Source organism: Chiroxiphia lanceolata, chromosome 4 (assembly GCF_009829145.1).
Source record: "Chiroxiphia lanceolata isolate bChiLan1 chromosome 4, bChiLan1.pri, whole genome shotgun sequence".
In the NCBI taxonomy this organism is placed as follows: Eukaryota; Metazoa; Chordata; class Aves; order Passeriformes; family Pipridae; genus Chiroxiphia; species Chiroxiphia lanceolata.
Window position 1 is genome coordinate 13,112,654 of NC_045640.1, and position 24,570 is coordinate 13,137,223.

The 24,570-nt window shown below is 38.3% G+C and overlaps 1 protein-coding gene across 6 annotated transcripts in view; it reads left to right on the forward strand.

The window, feature by feature from the left end:
* Positions 1-24,570, forward strand: part of JAKMIP1 (janus kinase and microtubule interacting protein 1) — a 156,920-nt gene that overhangs the window by 35,767 nt on the left and 96,583 nt on the right. For 4 of the 6 annotated variants that reach the window (XM_032685014.1, XM_032685012.1, XM_032685013.1 and 1 more), the window contains one exon: positions 19,581-19,769. The exons of 1 other annotated variant lie outside the window; for it this stretch is intronic. The gene's annotated coding sequence lies outside the window, so the exon portion shown is untranslated. Of the gene's footprint in view, positions 1-19,580; positions 19,770-21,908; positions 22,075-24,570 lie in introns of those variants that run through there. One more of the 6 variants, XM_032685016.1, reaches the window with a different exon arrangement.

Consider the following 24,570-nt stretch of genomic DNA (forward strand, 5'->3'; position numbering starts at 1 on the left):
ACTGGTGCTTAAGGAGGAGATTGTCTGTATTGTCCTTGAGCACATAGAGAAAAATCACTGCTGGTGCCTGTGCAAATAGGCCCCCCATTGTTTAAGATTTGAGGTGATAAGGCAGATGCTTTTTGAGTTAAAATGCATATTGAGGTGGAATAAATTTGTAACAGTTGATTCAGTTGGGTGTTTATCTTGTCCTCATTGCACTGTGTCCATGTGTTAGTATGCTCAAATATTAAATGTTCGTGAGCTGTATTGTATATGCTAATCTGCAAGGGTTTAGAGCAACATCTATCAGGGTGCTACACTGGAACAGAGGAACATGTTTTTCTTTTTCTTATTCATTTGTATTTGATTTTTCCTGCTCAGATGGAGGATGTGGCAACTAATCCTGCCCCATCTGGCCAAAGACCTTTGACAAAGTGGTGTTCTTTCAGCATAAAGCTGTAGAAAATTTATAACATTTGATTTTGTTAAAATGTTTATGTGTGTTTTAGAAGCATGTGAAAACAGTGATAGTTGTATGTTTATACACACACTACTAGTTGTTTTCTCATCTCCCCTATCCTTCTTTGACTAAATTAGTGAATTAAAATGGAAATATATATAATGATGAAAAAAAGTATATGAAAAGTATCATGATGAAAAAAAGTCAGTGAAATGATTTTTGTTTGGTCTGTGCATGTTAGTTTGGGCTAAGTTGTAGTAACTGCAGGTCCAGTGTCTAGCAGTTAATAAGGAAAACAGGAAGGGAAAATATAGTCTGTGTTAATTGTCTTGGAGGATACATTGTAGAAGGTCAGGGATAGCAGATTGTTAAAGGAAAGAGTGGATTCTGCAAGTTTCAAGAAAAATAATGCTTAGTGGAAGAAACTTTTCTCAGAACAGCCTCAGTTGTCAACATGGGTCATTTTCAGTGCACCATGAGCAACACAGAATATGTTGTGCAGAATGTTCTATACTAGTGAGAAATGAGTTGGAATAGCTGTCAGGGGAGGAGGGGCAGTTGCAGGATGCATCCTTGAAGGTTTCAAGGCAGACTGAATAAAGCCCTGAGCAATCTCGTCAGACCTCAGAGCTGCCTACTGAGCAGGAGGTTGAAATAGAGAACCCGTGAGGTCCTGACAAATCATGCTATCCTGTCACCTGGAAAACCATGAATTCTCTCCAACAATACTGCACACTGTTAACTATCACTGCTATTCAAGCATGGGAACATTGGTAATACAAAAAAAAACCAAACCAAACTTTTGATTTTAACCATTAAGCTGGTTCTGTAATAGCAAACTTGAGACTCTTTCTTCCTACCCAGACTCTCATACTGAAGTAATCAGTTGACTAAGACCTGGATCTTCAGATGGAGACTACAGGGGAATATATGAATCCATTATTTATCCCAGGAGCGTTCTTCTTGATCTGCTCACTGCAGCTGTTTTGGCCTGGCAGGACTGGTGGCATCCAAACCAAAATACTAAAATGAATTAACAGCTCTGACATAATGTTTCCTGCATTGTTAAATTCAGTGGAAAACCTGTATTTTTTGTGCACATTTCTGTGAAGAGCAATGGCTTAAAAAAAAAAAAATGTGTTTGTTACAAAGTCAGTGTTTGTCAACATGTTGGCTTCATTTAGTAGCTTCCTGCTACAGATATTCAACACCAATCTCTTGACACCAGCTATGAGCTTGGACTCGATTACCTGTCACATTGGGAGGCTCGGTCTTGCCAGAGCCTTCCTGGAAAACAAAAATGCTTGCAATAGTCCTTGCACCTGTTGGTGTCTGTATAAGAGCAAGGTGTGTACTGCCAGGAAAAACTAGAATTAAACATCTAAAGGGGAAAAAAAAGGTAAACATCCCCACCTACCCAACTGGTTCCTTAAAAATGTGCCAGAATATGTGAGCACATCTATTGTTGTGTGTTTTGTATGTCATGTACAGCTGTTTTCAGAAGGTATTAAGTTAACAAATCTTGGCATTCTTAGAATCATAGAATCGACCGGGTTGGAAAGATGTTGGAGTCATCAAGTCCAACCCTTGATCCAACACTACTGTGGTTACTAGACTGTGGCACTAGTGCCACATCCAGTCTCATTGTAAAAACCTCCAGGGATGGTGAATCCACCACTTCCCTGGGCAGCCCATTCAAATGTCTGATTGCTCCTCTCTGTAAAAATTTTTTCCTAATATCCACCTAAACCTCCCCTGGCAGAGCTTAAGACCATGCCCTCTTGTGCTACTGCTGGTACCTGGGAGAAGAGGACCAATGCCCACCTGGCTACAACCTCTTTTCAGGTCATTATAGGGACTGAGGAGGTCTCCCCCTGAGGCCTCCTCTTCTCCAGCTACACAACCCCAGCTCCCTCAGCCTCTCCTCACAGGACTTGTGCTCAAGTCCCTTCATCAGCCTCCTGCTCTTCTCTTGTTTTGGCCCATGCTGTTGCATCCTGATTGGCAGCTCATCAAAATACAAATAAGTAGTTCTCAATTGTTCTGGAGTCCTGTCATTTATATGTTAATAAAATTTTAAAAAGCATATGCAAGGATAGGAAAACATTGTAGATTTTCTGCCTCATTTGACAATCACTTCAGGGGGGTAAATTTAAATTCTGACTTAAAATTTAGTTCTGTATATCTGAGATACATAATGACATTTTCTTTGTAGTTCTTGATGAATATAGAGTTTTAATTAGAAACTATTAAAGCAGTTAATGGAAAATTAAGGATTTTTACTTGCTTGGGCTGTTTTGTTTTTGAGACATCTTAACACTTTGAATTCAATGAATACTTTTTAGGTTGATTGTTTTAGAGAACCAAGATTTTATTTCATGTGTAGACTTTCAAGCTTAGGTGATTAAAGACATTCAGTTATGAACTAAATGAATGGAGACAATGTGTGGTTAGATTGCAATTTGGTACCCTGGCAAATTTCTGCCCCTAAAAAGAGAGAAGCCCCCGCTCTACAGTGCTGTGTTTAAAGCATGTACAAAAAATACTGCAAGTATGGTGATAAAGCAAGTGCAGTGAACATTAGATGATGGCCCTTTCAAGATGCCTTGAGAGTCCTCTAAACTATCAAATTATCTTAGCCTGGCATTTAAGTGACCCTTAAATTAGTGCAAGACATTTGAGAAGTACTCTTACAGAACTGACATGCCATGCAGAAAGAAATTTATATATCCATACTCCTTACCCCCCCCCCCCCAAAAAAAATCTGTAAAGGAATTAAAAAGATTTGGAAATACTTGGTTCATTGTTCTTAACAGTAGGATGGATAGATAAAGCATCACGATATATTTGTTCAACCTATTCTTAACTGCCTGCCTGAAGGAGATGTCTCCTCAGAAAGATTTGATATGTCTTTCTAGTTTGTCTCTCTCTCTCAATAGCCAGTTTTATTGGTTCCCTTCTCTCCCTTGCAGTATCTATCCTAAGTCTTAAGTCCTTTATCATCTGCTTCCCAGTTAAGCCAGTGAGGATTTTATTCTTTTTTCTGTTAGTAACAACCTTTCACAGACACAAAGATTTTACCACTTCTCTGTCTTCTTTTATTCAAGGTTAACAATCCCAATTATTTTCAGCCATTCCTTTTAGGATATTTCTTGTGGCTTTTATCTAGATGTCTTAAATAGCCTATTTCTGCACAAAATTGGATGCAATACTTTAGAATGAAGGTGATGATGGGAATCATCTCACATGGGAGGCTTATTCTTGAATATACGAGCTGTGCTTTTCCTGTTTGCAGATGTGGTATGCTTTAGACACTAGTTTGTCTGCTTTTTGAGACCCATGTATGTTATTAATTTCCTAAAAGCATTTATGGGTATGTGCTTGTATTGGGTTTCTGTGGCCAAGTCTTGGTAGCAGCGGGGATACAAGGGTGGCTTTTGTGAGAAGCTGCCAAATGCTTCCCCCATGTCTGACAGAGCCAATGCCAACTGGCTCCTGGATAGACCACTGCTGGCCAAGGCTGAGCCAGACAGAAATTATAGTAACGCCTCTGTGATAACATATTTAAGAAGGAAAAAAGTTATTGCACAGATGTAATTGCAGCCAGGGAAGAGTGGAGTGAGAATATGTAAGAGGAACAACCCTGCAGACACCAAGGTCAGTGCAGAAGGAGGGGCAGGAGGTGCTCCAGGTGCTGGGGCTGAGGTTCCCCTGCAGGCTGTGGTGCAGAACACAGTGGAGCAGGCTGTCCCCCTGCAGCCCAGGGATGCAGAGATCTACTTGCAGCCCGTGGAGGAGCCCATGCCGGAGCAGGTTTTTCCCGGGTAGGACTTGTGACCCTCTGGGGGACTCATGCTGGAGGAGCTTGTGCCTGAAGGACTGCACCCCATGGAATAGTGACTCATGTTGGAGCAGTTTGTGGAAAACTGTTGCCAGTGGGAGAGACTTCATGCTGGAGCAGGGGAAGGATTCCTCTCCCTGAACAGCGGCAGAAACGTGTGATGAACTGACCGTAATCCCCATTCTCTGTCTCCCTGCACTGCTGAGTGGGAGGAGGTAGAGCCCCGGAAGGAGGGAGGGGTGGAGGGAAGGTGTTTTTAAGATTTATTTTACTTTCATTATCCTGCTCTGATTTTGCTAGTAATACATTCAGTTAATATTTCCAAGCCGAGTTTGTTTTGCTCGTGACAGTATTCAGTGAGTGATCTCTCACAGTCCTTAACTCATGAACATTTCATTATATTTTTTCTCCCCTGTACACTTGTAGAGAGGAGTGATAGAGTGGCTTTCATGGGCATCTGGCATCCAGCCAGGGTCAATCCATTACAGTGTTACTTGGGACCCTCTAGATCGTCTGGGAAAGATGTGATAACATAAAAATGCCTTCTTGGATTTCCTGTCTTAAACTTTTCTAGGCATAATTCTAGACTAGTTTTTCAAGCTCATCCTTTTTTATATTGAAAATTTTTTCAGATAAAAAGTGTTTATTACCCATGGAACATAATATATAGATATGATCATAGAATCATTTCAGTTGAAAAAGACCTTGAAGGTCATTGAGTCCAACTGTTAACCCAGCACTGCTGTTAAACCCTGTCCCTAAGCACTACCTGTGCACATCTTTTAGATACCTCCAGGGATAATGACTCCACCACTTCTCTGGGCAGCGTTTTCCAATGCTTTACAATCCCTTCCATGAAGAAATTTTTCCTCATGTCTAATCTAAACCTCCCCTGGTGAAACTTGAGACCATTTCCTTTTGCCCTGTCACTTGTTACCTGGGAGAAGAGACCGACCCCCACCTGTCTACAACCTCCTTTTGAGGAGTTGTAGAGAGTGATAAGGTCTCCCCTGAGCCTCCTTTTCTCCAGGCTGAACAGCTCCAGCTCCTGCAGCTGCTTCACAGACTTGTCCTCCAGACCCTTCTCCAGTTCCATTGTCTTTCTCTGAACATGCTCCAACACCTCAGTGTTCTTCCTGAATTGAGGGCCCCAGAACTGGCCAGAGCACTTGAGGTGTGGCCTCACCAGTGCTGAATACAGGGGGACAATCACTGCCCTGGTCCAGCTGGCCACACTATTTCTGATAGAAGCCTGGATGCCACTGGCCTTTCTGGCCACCTGGGCACATACTGACTCATGTTCAGCCACTGTTGACCAGCACTCCCAGGTCCTTTTTTGCCACACTTCCCCCAGCCTGTAGCACTGTAGGCAGGACCCAGCACTTGGCCTTGTTGAACTTCAAAAAATTGGCCTCAGCCGATAATCCAGCCTGTCCAGATCCCTCTGCAGAGCCTTCCTGCCCTCCTGCAGATCAACACTCCCACTCAACTTGGTGTCATCTGCGAACTGACTGAGGGTGCACCTTGTCCAGGTCATCACTAAATATATTTAACAGGACTGGCCCCAGTACTGAGCCCTGGGGAACACCGCTGGTGACCCGCTGCTAGCTGGAGCACTGGGCCCAAATATCCATTCCAGTGCACCCATCCAAGACATGAGCAGCCAGTGTCTCCAGGAGAGTGCTGTGGGAGGCAGTGTCAAAGGCTTTACTAAAGTCTAGAGTAACTGATGCATGGTTGTATTTCAACTTTCTTTAAAGGGAATTCCAATTTGGTATCTTATGCCCTACTGTCTGTTAGCTAAGAAACGTGAAAGCTGATGTTAAGACTAATGAAAAACCCGTCTAAGTGCCTTTACTGGATGCATTTGTTGGTTTACAGCTATCTGAATGCTCTGAGAAATGCTACTGTTCTCTATGGTGCTGTGAGTAATGGTGGTGATTTCTGAGTTAGTGGAAGGGCACTGGGGGGTGCTCACAGAGCTGGGTGGCTGCCTTGGGCACAGGGCTGAGGCTCAGAGGGATATTTGCCCAGGAGATTGTGCCCTGCAGTTGACGTTCACCGAGAGGCGCTAATGATCCAACAAAGCCAGCAAGCTGCTGTGCTTAATACAGTTATCATCTGTGCTGTAGATTGAACTTTAATTAAATTTCTTAATTAGGCCAAAATCCAATAAATCTACAAATAGTAATTAGCAGGAGCCAGCTGTTTATAACTTGTTATCTTGCTTTTGTGGTTTAGACAAGATCTGACTTGAATAAAAGTTATTCTATCTTCTCATGTTTGTTGTAAAAAAAAAATTACTTGCCCATATTGTTTTAATTCTGGCCTCATTTTGGAGACCACCAATTATTAAAAAAATATTTTAAAAAGACTATAAATACAGTATGTTATGTAAATATATTTTTGTGCTATATTAGAATATTATGTATCAACTTTTAACCTGGATTTCTATTGATCAATGCGTTCATATTATGGATTCATTAAGTGTCATTTTCTATCTTAGAAATCTATGATGCTGCTTGTGAATGATAACCTCAGTTCTAAATGGTCAATCATCAATTTTCTCAACGTTAATAGTTTTTATTGGGATTATGTAAATAGTACTTAGAATTTTTTTATGTAAATCTTTTCCTTAACAAGAATAACTGTGGAGATATTCTTCAGGTAGTAACACATTCCCAAAGAGTGGTTTAAGGGGTTTTCCTTTTATTCCATACCTCCAGCCTATGGAATTAGAGCAGATTGCACTAAAATTTCCACAATTACTAAGTTTCTTGGAGCTTAGAATAACAAGCAGTGTATGCATAGGAGAATAGTAAATCATTTTCCTCCCTCTGCAAACATGCTGATGAATTGCTTGTGTCTGTACTAAGTCATATTTTAAAAACATTGAAACCAAAAGGGAACAGATAATTTATCCTATTGCAGTACAGCAGCCAGAGGATAAAGTGATGATTTCCTTTCTGTAACCCTCTGTGTGAAATAGTAATCAAAAATATCAACTATCTTATAGGTAAATTTTATTTTTTCCCCAAATGTTACTACTTGGCTTGGTATTTAAAGATTGATAATAATTACATGACTAAGTCCCACATATTGTGTCCAATTAACCTTATATAAATTATTTTAAAAATTTTTAAAAACAATTTCTCCTTTTTGTTAAGTATTCAGTGGTATTAATTAGCTTTGAACACATCAAATTTGAAATACAATGACATTTCATCCTTAGCCATATTTCGGTATAAAGTTTAATTGAATTTTGTTTGTTTTACAGCAGCTGCTATGCTTTCAGCAAACAAATTGTCTTTGTTGAAGAGCACTGTGAGGAATCCCATAAGGATTTAAAAGAGCTTCTAGGGTGAATGCTGGCTGTATGATAGAATAAATTTACTGCAGGTTTACTTAAAGTGATACATGTGGAAATGAAGAATTGTGATGTCTGTTAGATTTTAAATTATGATGGATACATGCAACCTAGTGAACAGCTTCTTTAAAAGCCTTTGTGCTGTACTGAACAAAAAACAGCAAACCCAACACCCTGGTTGGCGCAGAGAGTGGTAATTAGGACACTACCACATAAATGGTAATGTCCAGAGCATTAGTCCTGTATAGGCCTACCTTTTAACAGAGGAAATCAGTCCAAGAAATGCAAGTTCAAAGTATACATCTATTCATTTTGACTCCTTAAAGACTTCTAAATGACATGTTATTAAAATGATACGTTTTCCTGTTTAAGAGAGAAAATGCATGAGAATTGTCATGTTGGTAAAAAACCCCATTTTGGATGTGTATATGTATATTTTATATATATATATATATAAATATATAAATTATTGCTGTGTAGATAAGGACTAAGTATAAGCCAGCTTTTATATGCCTTCAATATATTTTATCAGCAACATGTGCGCTTCTGCTGATGGTTGCACTTTCCTTGACTTTACTGTTCCATTATGCCTAATAAATATGGATACTTTGATATAGTAGCATGCATATGTTAGTTCTCTTTTTCTAGCATATCTTTGCTGACTCAAGCAGCAGTCTATTTCATCTGAAACTTTATTTACTGGGAGGTGTTTATATAAATACACAGTAAAAAAGGGGTGGTATAAAACCAAGTGATTTATCAGATCTGGGAAAAACAAAGGGAAAAATCCCCAACAAACAAATCTGAAACCAGGCAAAGAATTTTTCAGAATGTTTCTGTTCAGCATTCAAGTTATAGACAGTAATGCTGCATAAAGTTTTTTGGGCAGCTTGGTCTAGCTGAAGGTCTCTGCCCATGCAGGGGGGGTTAGACCTACATCATCTTTCAGGTCCCTTCCAACCAAAGTGTTCTATGGCAGTTTTATGTTTTTCATGAAAGATGGTGTAATAAAGAAAGTGAAAAATAAATTAATTCTTTTAACTCTGTCAAGAAAACAGATCTGGTCATAGATAGTATTGCAGATAATTTTATTTGAGGTAAACCATCTTAACTGATTTCCAAATAAAAAATATTTGGTCCAATGTTTTTGGTATTGCAAAGAATTTGACTTGATATTTCTGAACATAATGTTAGAATATTAATTTCAAAATTAGCTTGTTATAGAGCAAACAAGTTTAAAGCAAATTTACACTTCTCTCAGAACTGGGCTTGCTCTTTCCCCCCCCCCCCCCAAATTTTTAGGGCAACAGAACACTTTAAAAAAAATCAAAAAAAGGTGTGCATATGAGAGAATGAACCAGCAAAAGAAAGGGGATTGTTCACTCTGCACAGACATGGAAATGACAGAACAACATTGAGCTGCAGTTAAGGATGCTGAGCTTGAACTTTGTGAGCTGGGAAAGTAAAATAAGATGAGCTGTTAGTATAGAGAGGCCAACAAGGATTTTAAGCTCAACACGTCATGATAATGAGAACTGCAAGGAACTCCTTTGTGGAAGTGTTAGAAGCAGATTTGTGTCTGTACCTGGTCCCCATACTTGTGTTCTTGAAAGGTGGATGTTTTGCACATTTGTATGAACAGATCTCTGAAATGCTGAAGAGACTGTAACAGACACAGAAAACCCACCCTACCAGGGTATGTCTCATGCACAGTGCCCTTCAGGCTGGCTCCTCCCCATGTCACTGCTATGGAATGGGATTTTGCACATTCCAGCTCAAGTTCCTCCTGACTTTAGTGAACACCAGTTTAACGCTTTGGTGGGGTCATTGCTTCTGATGCTGAGACCAGAGTATTAGGTCCAAGAAATGAACTTTCTCTCCAAAATCTGCAAGCATTTCTGGCTACATCATTTAATTACAGCATTCTGCTTTGGTGTATAGCATATGTGTTATTGTGTGTATGTAAATTTATATATATATAGGATAAAAACGTTTTAGGAGAGGAAGAAAAAAGGATTTCAGACTCAGGCTTTTGTAAGTGTTTCTACTTTTAATTTACTTAGTGGAACAAGATTAGTTTGTCTCTAATGTATCTTGAGAAGACTATGGCAGCCATATTTTTAGGACACACAGATTTTCACAACTGGTATTTTCATCTCCTGCTAGGGAGGCTAGAAGCAAAACTTCATGATATAATAGTGAAGGCAAAGCTCTGTTAAATATAACTCAGTGGATTCCTACATTTCTGTTCATTACTGACTAAAATCCTTCCAACACAATATTTTTTCAATATTGATTGTAGATGTTTGCTCCTCAGGAAAGGTCAGTGACTCTTTGTACTGGCAAGGCAATGTCTGGAGGCAGTGACACTTGCCTAGCTTTTGTTAAATCCAGCTGATGTCAGTGGAAGAGTTAGACAGGGTCTTGGGCGTGCAGCCTTTAATCGGGTCTAAAACACAAGAAACCAGCTTATACTGAGCTAAGAAGACCTATTCTGACTTTAATAGGTGTAAATCAGCCAGAACATCTCTAGAAGAAAAGATATGTAGTACTCATGGCATATAGAGAATATTAATGTGATAAGGATGATAGAAAGAAATGATAAGGTGTTTGTCTCCAATGGGAAAAGAGAGACAGTTCCTTCTCTTTAGAATGTGAAGATGGGAGGAGATGGGGCAGAGTGAGAATGTAATATTGTATATTAAAAGAAACATATATTGAGTTGGCAGTTTTATGCTTTCCTTTATACATGTGAGGTGTGGCTTTGGTGCTGCTATTGAATTGAAGAACTAAATATACTGAAGAACCAAAAATGTCAAAGGCCTTTGCTCTTTCTGTGCATAGGAGTAACTGAAAGACGGCTTGCAGCGTTCAGTCTTAGGGACTGAAAAATCTATAGTAGATAAGTTGCACTTCTCAACATATATTGATTGCCTATTTTAAGAAATACCACTGTTTCTTTGCTTCTCTGGTTACTCAAATACCTTTTAACTGGTAGTTACATTTTCCCTAATAGTTTAAAATTATATATGTTGTGAAGTGTGCCATTATCAGACTCATGGTAAAGATATCTGAAGAATTCAGTTTGGTAAATAACTGGACTGGAATTAACAGAGAACTGGAATTCAGCAGCCATCATTCTTACACATTACTGCATCTCTACAGCACTCCCTTATAATGCTCTTGGTGAAGTGGTTGGAGAGGGATGTAATTTTATCACTGGGTAATTGTTCCATAACAGCAAGTACCTGAAGAGCATTTGTGTTGATTTTTTTTCTCCCATAACCCATTACTATGATTTTAATTGGAAGCAGGTCTTTGTTCATGTAAAACTAGCGTGAAGTCCTTTACTGAAAGATAGTGGTGTCTTTGTATCAAACAGTGCCTGTTTCAAGCTGTTACGCTTGTCATTGTTTAATTGAACTTCCTTACATTTCTAGGAGAAGGAAACTTTTACCGTCTCCTCCTGTGAATCCCTTTAACATGCTGTCTCTGAACCAAAAAATATCCCTTTTATGAGTAGGTGGAATAATAGGCTAGCTGGATTCTGATACTTATTAAATGTTAAGTCTGTGTCAAAATCTGCAACAGAGCACTGAGAAGCACAGAATTTACAGACGTACAAGCTTGTGTCATTTTTATTATCATAATGAAGTCTTCATTGTGCACACGGCAACTCCGTGCTTCGTAACTGCCATGTAACTCTGAAAAAATGCAGATATTTGTAACTTTGCTGTTAGAACTGAAGCATTTACTAAGAACAGGCTACCAACCTAACATCAGTGAGGGTGCTCCGTTTGTACCTTCACAGAGCTAACTGATGCCTTTGGGTATGGAAGCGTGGTTTTCTGCTGAGGCAGGGTTAACAACTGAGCTGCAGTTACACCAAGCACATACGACTCGGCTGCCCCAAGTCCCTTTCACAATTTGCTGCTGAGTCATTGGGTGACCTTGTGTAAACCTCTTCCCTTGGCATGCTCTGACTGCAAAGGAGCGCTAGCAATGACCTGCGTAGTTATTCTTGGATGAGGAGTTCTGTGAAACTGCAGGTTGGAAGTAAATTGTTTTGTGTCATGCTTTATTTACCTTATGGTAGGCATTGTGTGTCAGTAATAAAAAGGAGAATAGGGGTATATGTAAGGGACAGAGAGGAGAGATCTGTGACAGAAGATTGATAACTGGTCTGTAGACAGGGTGTGGAATGACATTATCTTTGGCTTTCTTGACTTTAGGGTATATGCTGGTTAACCCTCCAACACTGATTCAAAATTAAGAGGACTGTATTTTAGAAGGCCAAAAGAGTATTAAGAAAAGCCAGTGATGAAATTTAAAAATCAAATAAAATAACTTAATATTACTTTTAATTTTACTAGATATGACTTTTTGTCTGCATACATGTCTGTGCTTGGGAATGCACATCTTATAGAGACAGAGATAGCAGCATTATGGTGGACTGTCTCTGTAACTGGTCTTTGACATCTTCTCTACCCCCTCTTTATGGATCCTGTTCAGAGAGAATATATTTTAGCTTCACAGATATTTTATCTATTTCAGGATCTGTCTTATAAAGGGAAGGACTGCTATAGAGCTTCAAGAAAAGTTTTGTGGCAAGTTTGTCAAAACCTCTGAAAAATAAAACACATACCAGGAACTATTAGTGTTGTGATGTAGAGTAAATTTCTTACAAGTACATTAGGGAATTAAAAGCAAACACTATTACTTGTAGCAATGGTCACATTTGGCAATTTTCAAACTCATACCAAATGCTGATGTGAAACTTTGTTGCTTTTTAATTAATCATGTAAAAGTTAAGTTAAATAAATACATTCTAGCCTTTGCGTAAAGGATTTTCAGAGTTAAGATATAAGAAACAGACGAGGTTGTTTAGACTTTAGGAATCCAGTTGTTTCTTTAGAGGGCCACTGTATGTAGTTGCTTTTGCTCATATAAATGTAAAATGAATGTCATACATATTTATATACTACATGAATTACTGAAGCAAAACAACAAATAAGCAAGCCATATGTGAGAGAAGCTAAAACGCCTGAATAGGCCAATAAATCTCGCACTAGGCTCTGTGGAGGACCATTGAAAAAGTAGGAGTTCTTTGGGAAGCTGAAACCTTTACTTTTCCATTGTGTAAAGGACTTTAGGCATACAAATGCCTGTAATTGCCTTATCAGTGACAGAAGTATGAAGAATCCTTGTTCAGACTTCAAAACTGAAATATCTCTAATATCTAAAATAGTGAGGAAGAGAGTCTGTGAGTAAGTTTGTATTCCTTTCGAGGGCCACTCCAATTGGTGATCTTACATCAGCAATCTCAGTCACTTTGATAAGGCAGCCCTGCACACTGTGTGTGGGAGTAGGGAAGAAAAATGGTCTTGTAAACCTTCGTTGCTCCAGCCTGTATCTATGAGTAAGCTGTATAAGAGAGGGACAAAATAACTTTGACTGCTGGGTAAGTCCAGGGCACAAAAAGTAGTACTCAGCAACTTGAAACTGGTCTGGAAGCCAAGCCCTGCCAATATAGAGCAGTGGCCTTCCCTTCGTTCTTGTCCCATTCAAATGGGGACCCTGCAGAGTCTGTGTGAGCTGAACTCCCTACTGGTGTAGCACCAGGAAGACAGAACAAGGGGCATCAAACCAAGGAATGAGAGTTGTGTAGGACTGTTTTTGAAGCCTGTGCATGGCTGGAAATTCTCCCAACATCTGTTCATCAGACAGAAGAGACTGTAGAGAGGGTGTTGAAGAGCATTAATTTGTTCTTACAGGTTCTTAAAACTCTCGTGTTTAAGACTGTATAAAGAGAAGAATATTCCAGCAAGTTTCTTAATGCATTCAACACTGGTCCTACTGAAGCACTAGACCCCCCAGTTTTATACCTTGCTGAGATGATGTAGTATGGATGATTCTAGAAACTTTGATGCTCCCATTTCTCTTAGATTTATGTAAGTCCTGTTACTGTTATACACAGTCCATTACTGTTATACACATAAAAGGATAGTCTATTTTTGTAAGGTCTGAGCAGCCTAAGACCTCTTACCTGCATGGAACCTATTTAGGAGTTTATTTGGTGTGAGAGAAGGGATCTCAGACAGAAAAGCCTCCGGGAAGTAAGTTGGCTTCTTTGATAGACTTGGGAACAAAAAGAAGCCGCAAACTTTGTCGCCAGTGGTGTCACCAGTCTCAACCTTCAGCAAGGGAATCTGTGTTGGGGAAAATATATTTATGTTGAGTGATCTGTTTTTTGTTTTTTAAATGTATAAGAAGACTGGTTCTTAGTGTGAGTGAGGCTGTGTGGTCTCTGGCCATGCTCACTGAAAACTCGTCGCATCTGTTTTTTAAAAACTTTAATGTACTTGATATTTAATGAATACAGAATGTAATTCATAACTTTATTAGTTAATTATAGTAGTCTTAAAGGACATAATTTCACATGGATAGCTCTCCCTCACCCAATTACTGCTTCATCCCAGTCATCTTAATTATTGAGAAAGTTTTTGTATAACTTTATTACACATAAGCACTATGTAACACGGAGTATTTAGATTTGCCTAGTTTTGCACACAAACTCCTCCACTTTGCAAACCACAGTTGTCATGTAAAATATATTAAATACTGTGATTAAATTATTTTCCAAATGTGTTTTATGGTGTTAAGTCCACTGTACAAGTAAGTAACACTCAAAGTCTTCTGAAACACACACTCAAGAATTCCTATTGCTTCCTACTTCAGAAAAAAAGAGAAAGAGTAGGAAGATTTGTCTTTGCATTGACAATCCAATTAAAACAGCAAGGTGGCAGGAATGATATCAATTCCTATGAAAGCACTGTTTCATGATGCACTGCCTGCCAGTCATTTGTAGCCCTCCATCTGGGAATTGTGGCATAATAATCTACAGTAAGGCAAAAAGAACAGCTGAGAAACAAATTTGAATTGTTGACCTATTTTTGGTAATCCACCATTGCTGACAGAAGTTTAAATGATCCCAAAGGGTGACTTGTTATGGGGATGCCAAAACAGAAAGCTGTAATATAGAGGAGGAAAGGGAATGATTACTTTTATATCTGTCATTGTTTCCAGTATCCAAATACTAATTCTGTGTTTTGTCCACCAAAGAGTTATTTTGCAATAAAAAGAAGAGATCAGGAAAGTTTCTGTCTGGATTCCTGGTAGTCATCAAAAGAATATTTGTAGGCAAGAACTTGCTGCTTATCCTGTCTTTGATTTCTGCTACATCAGCTTCAAAGTTGATACTGAAAATAAGAAGTGAGAAAAAGTTTCTGAAGTCAATTTGCCCTCTCTAAGTTTGTTCACTATGTAAAGGATGGAGATGGTGATTATGCATTTTGCAAGGTGTATGTTGCTGAGAATATGTAGAGTGGTCTGTAAAGGTCACACCACAGTATTTGCCTTTTTGACACAAGTCTTTGTGTTGAAAGGAGTTGACTCTGTAGCATGATCTGTGCGATTTCTACCTCGGGCCATGATATATTCACACTGAAGCCTCCATTTAGATTTTCTTTGCTTTCAGGGGATCCCTTTAGGTTTGTCAGGTTTTTTTCTCCCCAGTCTGCTTTTGGTGCAACCACTGCACAAGACAGCACTTTCTGGTTGTAATACTGTGTGTTAGGCAGAGATCAAATGGGTAAAGGAAAGAGCAAGTCGTGTATGTTGGGCACAAGTGTTTGTTGCTGACATGTTAAATCTCATTCATAAAGGGCTGTATCTGTGCTACAGTTATTTATGTGTCAATAAATTCTTTGCTCTACTGGGAATCCCAGGGAATCTGGTACTGAAGCAAAAATCACAGTCTTCATTCAAAATCAAAGACTGGAGGGAGCAATGGGAAGTCGGAGCCTTCTTGCATGTAATTTGTATGCTTGAAAAATAGATCTCTTACTGCGAAGTTATAAATCAAATTAATATTATGGATATAAAGCTTTGGAGTGGAAAACAAGGGACCATAGTAAAATGTAATGGTTTTTTTTGAAAGAAGTATGCTTTTTTAATCCTTGAACATTTGGTAGTAAGAAGGAACCCCTTCCCTCCCTTCTCTGTTGATTAGAATAACTTCTGATAAAAAGACAGTGGTAATGCACACAGTCCTGTTACAAAACATTTGCCAAGTGAAATTCCTCGCAACTACTGCAGAGAATTCAGAGATATGTTCAGCACTGTTTTCCCAAAGAAATTGCCTTTTATTTGGGTCAGTTTATCACTGTCTACCTTGTTTTATGCTTAGTCATTTTAAAACCAAAAAGCCTTGTTTCCAAAAGGTCTCCAAAATGTGGATCAGCTGTGCAAGGATATAGGGAGGACTTCCAAAATATTCAGGGAAACTGCTTTGCTATTACTACATGCTAAGGATGGGTTTGCTGTTTATCTTATTTTTCCTGCTCTGAAGATTATGGTTAAACCCAGCCTCTTCCTATTTGTGGCGTGGAGGACAGGAAGAAGGGTTAGCACCTCTCTTCTGCAGAAAAAGGTGTTGTTTTGAGATCTCCACCCCTTATAGTCCATAGAAGATTCTGCATATGTGGACTGTATGCAACATTACCCCAATTGTCAGAGTAATTGTCCTCAGCTGTTCTACTATCCAAGAAGAAATCTTGGATAATCTAAAATATCTGTCCACCTTAGTAGTTATTTTTTAAACCTTCTGCAAGTAATACACTCAGTGTTTAAGAGTTAAAATGGTCTAAGATGTCCCATGTGAACAGATATGACTAAAATCTCTGAGCATCTGAGTGCTTTGCCTGTTCTGGGAATCCCAAGGAAGGGCTGGAGGCTGGCATCAGTGTTTACTCTCTTACCTTTAAACTTATGTTGCTCTCAAGATACGATGCTACCTGACACGATGGAGTAACGTGTGAGAAACAGAATTTTCACCAAAGAATCTGTGTATTACAGTTTGTGATTAAAGAACCTGAACAAACAACCTTAAATCCTTTCCAGTCTTTCCTAACTATTTGGGAAGTGTTGACAAATGTTGCGAGCCATGGCCATGTAAACAGAAAAAACCCTTTCATTTTTATAACCCTGAACTTTTGTCTAGAGAACTATTATATAATAAAGAACATAAGTGGATCAACTTTCTTTACTTAGCATGCACTGCCATAAGTACAGGATACGAACATGTTGGTGACTTTATTGCGTTGAGTAAAATTAGTAATCTATCAAATATAGCTCATCTCTCAAATTATTTCTATAATAGTATTAGTTTTTTGAGGAGCTTTTGGTGTGCATGGTGTATTTTGAGTTTGAATGAATTTCAGCAGCTATAGTTTATGCTCTGTTTGTTTGTAGATTAACAGATCCATGTCCACAGTAACAGCTTCCCCTCTTTATCCTTTTCCTCCACTGTTAGAAATAGGTTTAGCTTAGCACTTGCTAGAAGTGAGAAACTAAGTATCCAATTATTTTAAGTTATTTTTGTATTAAGATATTTTTTAAGAAGCTATAGGAAGATTACTGAAAGATTATTGGGTTGTAAATTTCCAGTGGTTGCAGGTAATTCGTTGTGAATAGCACTCTAACAACTTGTAGTGACTGGCATAATTAAATGTTTCAAATTTGCTGTAGTTTTTGCAAGACTTATTGCCAATTAGTCTTTTTTAATCTCACTGGTATGCTATGCTATTGAAACATCCACTTTCAAAACTAAGTACTGTCACATCAATATATTTTTTAATATGCTATTATTACTGTAACTTATGCAGATTCTAGATCTGTGTTTCATGCTTCCCTCAAAACTTTTGTAAACACTGTTCTTTTTATATAGTGAGGCCAATAATATTATTAAGATGTTTTTTATTTCCAAATTTACTAAAGAATTTAAATGCAACTATTAATCTTAACAATGAGCTTTCTAGAATCTAATAAGTTCCCCTTTAGAAGAATTGATATTGCAGAATGAATACATCTGCTAAAAGATAAGTGCATTTTTCAAGGTCGACAAATTGTCTGGATAACTTTGGAATTTGGAGTTGTGGTTTTCTATCTTTTTTTTCTTTTGAGACTTGTGGGTATGGGTCTGTTTTGTTGTCATCTTATTGGCCTGACTGCTGTCTTTACTTGTCTTTGACAAGAAAATTCTTGCTTTCTCTTAGGAGTTTCTACATTACATGTTAATGTGGGAAAACCTTCTCTTTCCCTTTTGTTCAAATGTATTCAGATTGCTAACTGAAAGCCAGAAGAAAGCAAAAAAATGTTATTTTATGTGGAAAAACAATATTGGAATATTAAAGAACAGGGCAACTCAAAAAGAATGATGAAGATAGGATGAAGTGAGACATATCTGACGTAATTAAAAAATAGAGGTTCTTGGCCTCCGTCTCTGCCTGAGGAGGTTTGTTACTATATAAATAAATTGAATTCCTCTTTCCAATGTTCTGTGCTACTTAAATATGCTGACTAAGCTGTTTCAGCACTTTGATCTTCTGCCATGATCTGGCCCCAGCTGTACTTTCATCCTCTTCAAAAGTATTCTCTCACAGCTATGAATTTGGCCCTAAGGAAATGAGTATGTAGATTTCCTTTCTTTCTCCATTAAATATTATCTAGATAGCTGTCTTTGTTGAACAAATAAGCTGGTAAATAATTCCCCAAGGATTTATTTTTTAATCCACTAACAACAGAATCTACTTGGTAACCTTAAACAAAGCTCTAGAGATAAGTGCAATATTTCCCAGCAAAGGAAATTGTTTAGAAGTTATGTTTTTGGGACTGATGTCATTGGACGGAATCCTGAGGTATTTTATGTGAAGTGCAGCTATTTGTGAAGACTTGAAAAGTGAACATGGTAGTGGACACATCCATCATGTTTCATTGCAGTTCAGACAGGGTATTCTGTGTGGCTTCCAGCTCTCTTGCCCAAAAGGCAGGGAGTTTGACCTGTGCTGTATCCTATCTGCCAGCCCTCTGCTTTGGAGACCCTGTATGGCTATGCCTGCTTAAGAAATTGCTGAAATCTGTTTGCCTTGTTCAGATAACATAACTCATTCACCTGTCCTCAATCTTTAACATAAAGGGTATACCATGAGAAGATTTGTTACTGAGGAGACTTTACTTTCTTTTGTGAACTCCACAGCTTAAATAAAAATGCTATTAAAGGTGTTTAGAGACTCTAGGAAAACTGAAGTAGATGATACTCATTAAGGAACTTGACTTTCTTTAAGCTTTTAGCATGCTATTTTCCATAAAGATATCTCCATAATGATAATTTTATTTCTGTAAATAGATTTTTCTGTGCATAGGAAATATGAATCCAAACTAACATGTAGTTAACATCAGCAAAAAATTGAATGCTTCTGTTGTTTCCTCCTGTGATAAAAATATGTTGAAATATTATAAAGAAATGCGAGGTAAGACAATATTAAGGCTTTGTACCTCTCTTTCAATTGTTTGTTTTCAGAGAGGAAATTGTGATCGTTGTCTTTGCTGTACAGGAGAATAGAATTCAGGTTTTTGGAAATTCAGTCTTTACCTCTTTTCAAAGGACACATGATAACTTCCTTATGTTGATATATTTTTAGTACAAGATTTATGGCAATGGCCAGTTTGTATGTGACAATTTATAGATGGCCACCATGGTAGTTTAGGCCTGTAGTCCAAAACCCAGTAGCTTGTGTTGAAACGGAATACAAACTTAGTGTTAGCTAGCCTGAGTTAACAGTCTGGATTGACCTGGTCTAATTGCCAAGTAGTTTATCAGCTTCCATTATGCTTTCATTGAGAACCATCTAGCAAAGGCCACCATTGCACATGTGTTTTAAAGGAAATAAGATGTCACACTTGTAATTTCTGCAATATCTTATTCTGCTTCATTTTGTTATCCTGTGTAAATATTTTTCCGTTGTATTGCTACCGTCAAAGCTGTCAATCAAATCTGATTTGTATTAAATCTCTTCTTTTTGGTTTAACAGATGATGTCACCAATATTGCTCAGGAATCCCTCCTTGCTGATGAAGAGGAGAATGTGCCAACAGGAGTAGGAGTTGCAGTTTGGAAAGAACAAACATATCTAGTGACTCAGCTACTGGTGCTGCTCAGTCTTCACCTCTTTATGTTAAAATTGAACACAATTGCCTCAGAAGCCTGTGGAAAAGAGAAAGGTACTGTGCATTGCCGGCATATTGGGCAGGTAGGAAGAGAACAAATCTGCAATACAGATAAAATGTTATCAATTTATTAGAGACAATATAATTCGAAGTTTCGAGTTTGAAGTTCTTGTTTGTACTGAGAAAGACTTTAAACCCAACCAGATTTTGTAGGCAGTAAAATAAACTGAATCTATATGAAGCTTTTGTCTTTGCTTGAGGTGCTTTTGTTCTCTTTGCATAGAGGCTTCTTGGATTCACTGAATAGATTTCTTGATATTATGAACATTTCCTTATTTGTGATTTTTTTTAAATAAATTTTGTAAGTAATTTCCTCACCAGCACCACTACCCATGGCATCTAAAGGGTGCAGTACAGAAGGGTGCTTGGTGCAGTACAGAAGGGTGCTTAGTGTCTTGTGTTTGTTATATGCTTGCTAACTTGGCCACTGTTTTACTTCAACTATCTCTGTCACCATTATAGAGAAAAAAGGCTTTAATTACTTTGGTCTCAGTCAGATGCTAAGCTCCTTTGAAAGACTTTCCCAACTTCCTGTTGACTTATGTGTGTTTATAATATGCATATGTCTGGGTATTCAGCAGGCAGCTATATATGCCATGCATAAAACCCATCACAATATTTTGTTTGCTTCGAGGATCATCTACTATATGGGGAAAATGATCCAATTCCTCCTATTAGAGAAGTATGGTAAGGACGACAGCTTTAATGCAGTGACTAACTTGGGGGGTTTTCATCTTATGGTTGTCCTGCAGTGGAACTGCAGTGATGATAGAGTTATTAGAATTAGAAATATTAGGAAATAAGCAACCCATACTCTCTGTAACTGTTATTTCTGCAGCAAAATGCTGCAGTGAGTCCCTAGAAATGATATTTTTATCTAGAAAGGTATTGAGAATATAGCTGAAGTTTGCCAGAAAATTGTAATGCAAAAAGAATGAGAAACTTCAGTCATAGATGTATCTAAAAAATGATCTCCATATCTAAGTAATAATATCAGAAAGTAGATGATGCTGGTTTTGAAAAGAATTAAAATGCTGAGCTCTAAACCCAGCTGATGAATATTATAACTTGCCTTTCTGCGAAGGTGAATGCATTTTGATTTTTAAATTTCAAAGGAATACCATTTAAAAGTTATTTTCCTCCTGTTGGACTTTAGACTGTTTATTCCTATACACCCAAACAGTTGAACATAAATTAAAAAAAATGATTTAGACATATTTTATTTAGCTGACTCTGCTTGATGAAAATGAAAAATTCCAAACATAGAGAATCTTCGACAGGTAATGTATTTTGTAAAATGATTTTTTCTTGTGCAAATTACCTATAAGGAGGCTTCCTAGTACTTGGAACTAGCTTATGTGGGTTTTCATTCTCTGGATTGCTTATGCATATTTGCCTAATGCTACAGAAAAAAACCCCTACATATCTGGCTCCTGTTTGTCTTATTTGATTAGTCATATTTCTTGCATGTCAATGTCTTTTTATTTGGTTAGACTATTTCTGATCTCTCCAACCTGTCTCCTCAGAATGGTGGTGTTCTCCCAAGCATTCTTGCAGGAATGGTGCTGCTACATCATGCAGCTGTGTGCTGGCACTTTGCTTTAGAGAATGACTGGCTGCTTCTGTGAAAATTTAGCATTGCTGTAGCATGCCTGGTCCTTAAATAGGGCCAGGCACATTTTTTTAAATGGCCCTTTCTTTCTTTTGCTGACTGATCACGAAATCTACCAAAAATTGGTATTTTTCCCCTTTCTTTGAATTGATAGACATTAAAATGAGATAAACTTTAGTATTATTCTCATGTTTCCATTTTTTTCTTAACATCCTTTGAACAATCCATCTCTGCTGACTAATCCTCTGTACAAATATTACTTATATTCACTGCCACATTATTACAGATCCATTATTCTCCAAACACAGAAAACAAGTACTATAATATGTTTGTGTCTGAAAAGTTTTTCTCACTTGCAAATATAAGAAGGTAATACATTTGGGTAGCTGATAGCTGTACAGCTGCTGGCAGAATTCCCACACAGGTTTTGCCGTTAGATAAGCCTGTGGCTGGTAATGGTCGTGTTGAGATAAGATAGGTATCATTTCACTTAGTCATCTAAAACTAATCCTCTATGTGTTGAGTGTTTCCAAGAGGTCTTAAAAAGAAAAGTAAGCAAACTTTTCTGACAACTTGGTATGGTCTCTCAAATATATAAAACTTGCATCCAGTATTAAGCATAACGGATCTTCAGTCTTTTATGAAGCTCCTTGTATATTCATAAATGAGTATGAATGGAAAAAGAAGGTATGAACCATGAGAAACCTACAGCCTCTGTGGTGTGCATTCAGTAAATAGTAGTGAGAGGCCACAAAGTTGACAGTTCTGACAATTCCTTAGGATATACCATTTTTGGTATATTTTTCTCGATAAATAGGCTCTCTCACGGTTATGGTGATCTTTCTAGCTTTTTTATTTGCTCTGCAGTTAATTTTTAACATCAATAGTTTTGAATGTGTTATGAATATTAAATACCTTTGATAATGTGATTTGGTTACAGCAATGTATGTGTGTGTGTGGGGAAAGGTCTGTTTTATGCATAGCATTGTGTAAATGTTGATTTCCAGGAGAATAATTTTGTAGGATACTAAATTACCTGCAACTTACCCTTTCTGAAGGAAACCCATCATGTGCACATATGCTCATACTGTATTTATACTTACATATGTTCAGTATGAGGATCTTTGTATTACAAGTAGTCTTATGCAAAACTGTATTTTAAAATGTGCCATTATGTGTTGCCATATCATAATGAGCTTGGACAATAATAATCAATTTCATGTTCAGTAACTCAGTGCTGCAGTTCTGCAATCAAGTAGTCTAGGGTGGCATAATGTGTTATTTTGAGGAAACTTCTTTCTATCAGACTTTTGTTTAATCTTTCTTTACCTTGTGTGATCTTTTTGCATACCTTATATTTTACTTAAAATCTGGAGTCAGTGTACCTGAAAAATATTACATGCTAAAACAGCTCCATTTCCCAACTGAGTTCACTTTTTATTTAGTATGGACTATGATATGTGTTTGTGTCAGAAAATAAACTTTAACACAAACCTGAAAGTCTACCTAAAGTTTGTTTGAAAAGTAGTAGAATCACATTTATTAATATTTGCTTTTGAAAAATGTATTAGTAGCTTTTGTGTGTGTTGGTTATAGCAGGATACAGAAATGAGGTCAGCAAAATATGGAGAAGAATGAATGTCTCAAAGGACCATACGTGTGAGTTTAGAAACTGAGTTGAATGAAACAGAGCATCAGCTTAGCAATGCTAGTCAGCAAATACAACCCACCACAAGGAAGATAAAAACCTGTTCCAGTGAATACACTCTTTTGGGTCTGAATGGGGTGGAGTAGCATGAATATACTTCATGACTGTAGAATTGACCAACTGAGTTCTGATTTGTGCTGATAAATTGCTTGCTCATCAGGGATATTAAAGTGAAGATACAGTATTAGTGTAGGATACTAGATGGTAGCATTTTTCAGATATTCTCCTAGGTTCTGTCTTACTTTCTGAGAGTATTTTGGTATTGAAAAATAAGTTTTGTCAGCTGCAAAGTCTGAAACCTATTTCACTGATTGAATCTTTTTAATCCTCTTTACCTGAATTATTTTTAGACGTTGAGACTCTGGTTAGAGATTGTATCCAAATGAAAGAAAGATACATTAAGCATTTAATAGAAAAAACACCACACTATTAAAACTAGAAGTTTTACTGGATATTGAAATTTATCACATGTTTATCATTAGGACAACCAAGGGACCAAGCCCAGCCAGTACGGGTTCATGAAAGGCAGGTCCTGCTTGACCAACCTGATCTCTTAAGACAGGGTGACCACTTAATGGATGAGAGTAAGGCTGTGGATGTCTCTACCTGGACTTCAGTAAAGTATTGGACACCGTTTCCCACAGCATTCTCCTGGAGAAACTGTCTGCTCATGGTTTGGACAGGTGCACTATTTGCTGGGCAAAAAACTGTCAAATGTCCAGGCCCAGAGAGTGGTGGTGAATGGCCAGCTGGTGTCCCACAGGGCTCAGTACTGAGGGGTTGATATCCTGTTTAGTATCTGTATCAATGACCTGGATGTGGAGACCCTCTGTCAGTTCACAGATGTGTGGGAGTGTTGATCTACTGGAGGGCAGGAATGCTCTGCATAGGGATCTGGACAGGCTGGATTGATGGGCCAAGAGCAAGTTTTTGAGGTTCAACAAGGCAAAGTACTGGGACCTGCCCTTTGGTCACAACATCTCTGTGCAGCATTACAAGCCTAGGGGTGAGAGGCTGGAAAGAGACCCAGTGGAAAAGGACCTGGGAGTGCTGGTCAACAGTGGCTTAACATGAACCAGCAGAGTGCCCACGTGGCCAAGAAGGCCAGTGGCATCCTGGCTTGTATCAGAAGTAGTGTGGTCAGGAGGACCAGGGCAGTGATTGTCCCCCTGTACTCAGCACTGAGGAGGCTGCACCTTGAGTACTGCATTCAGCTTTGAACCCCTCACTGCAAGAAAGGCATTGAGGTGCTGGAGCGAGTCCAGGGAAGGCCAACAAAGCTTCAGAAGGGTCTGGAGCACAAGTTTTATGTGGAGTGGCTGAGGGAGCTGGGGGCGTTTCGATTGGAGATCAGAGTGAGGAACTCTCCACAACTACCTGAAAGCAGATTGTAGTGAGGTGGGAGTTTGTCTCTTCTTCCAGATAACAAGTGACAGGACCAGAGAAAATGGCCTCAAGTTGCACTAGGGGAGTTA